The sequence below is a fragment of the Rattus rattus genome, chromosome 1, assembly GCF_011064425.1.
Source record: "Rattus rattus isolate New Zealand chromosome 1, Rrattus_CSIRO_v1, whole genome shotgun sequence".
In the NCBI taxonomy this organism is placed as follows: Eukaryota; Metazoa; Chordata; class Mammalia; order Rodentia; family Muridae; genus Rattus; species Rattus rattus.
In genome coordinates, this window is record NC_046154.1 from 121917157 (window position 1) to 121921722 (window position 4566).

Here is a 4566-nt window from a genome sequence, read left to right on the forward strand (position 1 = left end):
GGTAGTTACGTACGCTGGTTAAAGTCACACACCAAGGTGTTATGAATATTATTAAAATCCACGTGATACAGGTGAAATTCTAATTTCTCTTGTAATGTTTATCTTTGGCAGAAGGTCGCCCACTCTGTTAACGATATCCTGAATATTTGCCAGTTGTTATCAGGTTCAGTGAAGTTCTTGGTGAAATTGGGTGATTTAAGGTATCATCGTCATCTGCGCAGATTTTCGATTTCTTCCTTTCCAATTTGTATCCCTTTGTCCTCCTTTCATTGTCTGACTGCTCTAGGTAGGACTTCAAGTGCCACAGTTGACATAGGAGGAGGATTGGGGAGCCTTGTGTCTAGTGTCTGATTGTAGTGATTGCCTGAACTCTTTCTTCCATTTAGTTTTGATGTTAGCTATCGTATGGATGCATATTGTTCACTATTTAGATGTGAGCCTTGATTTTGATCGGTCCAGGACTATCATGATAGGGTGTTAATACTGTCACCGCTTTCGCATCTAATGAAATGAGTTTGTTTACATTGGACTGAACGTGCTGATGGATCTCTGCATATTGTCATCAAATGCCTTCCCCTTGAGTGAAGCCTGGTAAATGATCTGATGGACGATAGTTTGATGGGGTCTTAGATCTCATCTCAGTTTTGCAAGAAATTTTGGCTGAGCATTTTGCGTCATGCTTATTTCATAATGGAAACTGGTCTGAAGTTCTCTCTCTGTACAGTCTTTGTGTGGTTAGGTATAAGAGTAATGTCAGCCTCATAGAAGGAATCGTAGTGCTCCATCTGTTTCTAATGTTGTGGAACAGTTTGGACAGTATTGGTAGGATGGGTCTTCATGAAGGTCTGACAGAATCGCACCACCCATCGTCCTGGGCTCTGGTTGGGAGGCTTTTAATGACTGGGTCTGGCTTTGAGGAGTTGCATGGGTTGTTTAACTGGTTTTATCTGTCTCCTGATCTAATCTTTGATACCTGAGTATCTGTCTAGGAAATTAGTCTATTTCCTTGATTTTCCAGTTTGCTGAATACATGGTCTTTAGTAGTAGGATCCTGATGATGTATTTCGCATGATGTAGTAGTTATGTTCCCTTTCATTTCTTGATTTTGCTGATGGACACACTTCGTTGTGTCCCTCTCATTAGTCTGATTAAGGGTTTATCTATCTTGTTGATTTTCTCAAAGAACCAACTTTTGGTTCTGTTGATTCTTTGTATAGTCCTTTTTGTTTCTACTTGGTTGATTTCAACCCTGAGTTTGATTATTTCCTGCCTTCTACTCCTCCTGGGTGTATTTGCTTCTTCTTGTTCTACAGCTCTTAGGTGTGCTGTTGAGCTGTGATGTATGCTCTCTCCTGTTTCTTTTTGCAGGCACTCAGAACTGTGAGTTTTCCTCTTAGCACTGCCTTCATTGTTTCCACAAGTTTCGTTAAGTTGTATCTTCATTTTCATTAAATTCTAAGAAGTCTTTAATTTCTTTCTTTATTTCTTCCTTGACCAAGTTGTCATTGAGTAGAGTGTTGTTTAACTTCCATGTTTATGTGGGCTTTCTGTTGTTTTTGTTATTATTGAAGACCAGCCTTTTTCTCTGGTGATCTAATAGGATGCGTGGGTTTATTTCTATCTTCCTGTATCTGTTGAGGCCTGTTTTGTGACTGATTGTATGTTCAATTTTGGAGAAGGTACCATGAAGTGCTTACAAGACGGTATATCCTTTTGTTTTAGGATGAAATTTTATTCTACAAATATCTGTTAAGTCCATTTGTTTCATAACTTCTGTTAATTTCTCTATGTTCTGCTTAATTTCTCTTTATATGATCTGTCCATTGATGAGACTGGGGTGTTGAAATCTCCCAGTATTATTTTGTGAGGTGCAATGTGTGTTTTTAGTTTTAGTAAGGTTTCTTTTATGAGTGTAGGTGCCCTTCATTTGGAGCATAGACATTTAGGAGTAAGAGTTCATCTTGGTGCATCTTAGATGAATGTGAAGTGTACTTAGTCTTTTTTCTTGACAATTTTTGGGTTGGAAGTTGATTTTATTCATTGTTAGAATGATCACCTAGTTGGCTTGGGGGACCATTTATTTGGGAACTTCCTTTTCCAGCCTTTTCCTCTGGAGGCAAAGTTCATTTTGTCTCTGAGGTGGCATTGTACAGAAAAAATGCTGGAAGTCCTTGGTATCCAACTGATAGTCATGTCTTTATTGAGGAATTGTTTTCGATGTTGAGAGATGTTATGAATAGTGATTTTACTTCCTGATTTTTCATATTTTAGGGTGAAATTATGTTTTTTGTATCTTCTTTTTTGGTTTTGTTACAAGGCTTATTACTTTTCTTTTTGTTTTTCCTAGGGTGTAGTTTCTACTGGTGTTGGAGGTTTTACCATTATCCCTTGTAGTGCTGGATTTGTAAGATTAATGCAAAATTTTTTTGTCATGAAATATCTTGGTTTGCCCATCCATGTTCATTGAGAGTTTTTCTGGATATAGTAGCTCAATTGGTATTTGTGTTTTCTTTTGGGGTCTGTATGAAATCTGTCCAGGATCTTTCATTTTATGTTTCTCAAGAGAAGTCGGTGTAATTCTGATAGGTCTATTTTTATATGTTACTTGACCTTTTTCCTTAATGCTTTTAATATTCTTTCTTGTTTTGCATTTGGTGTTTTGACTATTACAACGACAGGAAGAATTTCACATCTGTTCCAATCTATTTGCAGTTTGTATGCTCTTTATGTTTATGGGCATCTTTCTTTGGTTATGAAGTTTTCTTTCATAATTTGTTGAAGATATTTTTACTGGTTCTTTTTGTTGAGTCTTCACTCTTTCTATATACCTATTATCCTTAGGGTTTGATCTTCTAATTGTGTCCTGGATTTTCTGTATGTTTTGAGCTAAGAGCTTTTTGTGTTTTATATTATCTTTGATGGTTGTCAATGTTTTATATGGTATCTTCTTTCTCTGAGAATCTCTCTTCTATCTCTTGTATTCTGTTGGTGATGGTTGCATCTATGACTCCTGATCTCTTCCCTAGGATTTCTATGTCCAGGATTGTTTCCCTTTGTACTTTCTTTATTGTTTCTATTACCATTTTTAAATCCTAGATGGCTTTTTTTCAATTCCTTCACCTATTTGTATGTATTTTCCTTTAATTCTTTAAAGGATTTTTGTGTTTTCTCTTTAATGGCTTCTACTGGTTTACTTGTGTTGTCCTTAAATCTTTTACGCATCTGGAATAGGCTTTTCAATTCACCAAACCCTATAGTTACTAAAGCCTTACTAGTTAGTCCTTCTTCTGGGAGCTCAAAGAATACTGAAAACCCATGGTGTGAAGCATATTACAAACTTAAGGACATAAATATATTTGATCATCCTGATTCACCAATTTGAGTGACAGTGTGTCTCATGACCCCTGTACATGAAGCTTTGGACACTTTGGGGGGAAATAAAAAGATGTTGCTGGTTAGTAGCTCTTAGCATCTCTAGGTGAATGGATAAGAAACAAGGATGAACTCTGTAATAAAATTGACCAACTTCTATCACCTCAGAATCCAGTGAAAAAACAATGGTAACTTCTATTAATAAAATCGGGCTCCAGATATGCAAAATAGTCTTCCTAGCAGTGTCTAAGTATGCCCTGGATGAAGTTATTATTCATCAGTTATAGAAACTCAATGCCAGAAAATAAAAACGTCCAATATATTATTATAACATTATAATTTTGTTGAATCATAAGAGCAAATTCAAGTCCCCAGCCCTTATAGGGGGATTAGCAGTTAAAGTAAGAGTATTAATTTGTAAAGACTGAAATCCTATAAATTTTGGGGTGAGGACGTGAAGAACCTTACTAATGCTGGAAAAATTTGAACCTCGACTTCAAGGGCTTATCTTAATCTTAGCTCTTGAAACATTGCATTTTCACCTTTGACTGAGGAAAACAATTTTTTTTGTCTGAATCTGTTAAGTACTTTCTGAATAAACACCAGGGAAATATAACATTGACAGTTTTCAATAGTTGCCTCTGGACCAGATTTAAGCGCCAAGGCTCTCAGAGAAGTAGAAAAGTACTCGTGAGGAGGCGCGCACACTACTGAAAGACCTCATGCGTTTGTAATTAATTCCAGCAGAAGAATGTGGAGGAAATTTATTTTTAAGGGTATGGAAATATAGGGAAGGAACAAAATTAAATCAGTGAGCTTTATTGAAAGTGGAAATTTCTGGTTTCATTGGGGACCCAGTTCTGTCATGTGATGTTTTTCTGAAGCTGTCTATGAAAGATGCTTGCTGAGAATGACCTGTGTGTGTGTGTGTGTGTTTCTGAAGCTGTCTGATAAAAAGTACAGGATATTTTATGATAGATGCTTGAGGAGACATATGATTTGAAAGAGTATAAATATGACCTAATAGAGGTAGAAGATGCTCTCACATTGTTTCAAATTGCTGATCTTTGTTAGCTTGATGGTATATTACTAACTGCGTTTTCATAGAGAGAACACATTAAATAATCCCATTGTTATGGCAAAGCCCCCACTGTTAGGACTCCAAACCATTGATGCATTTTGCAAGTGACTCCA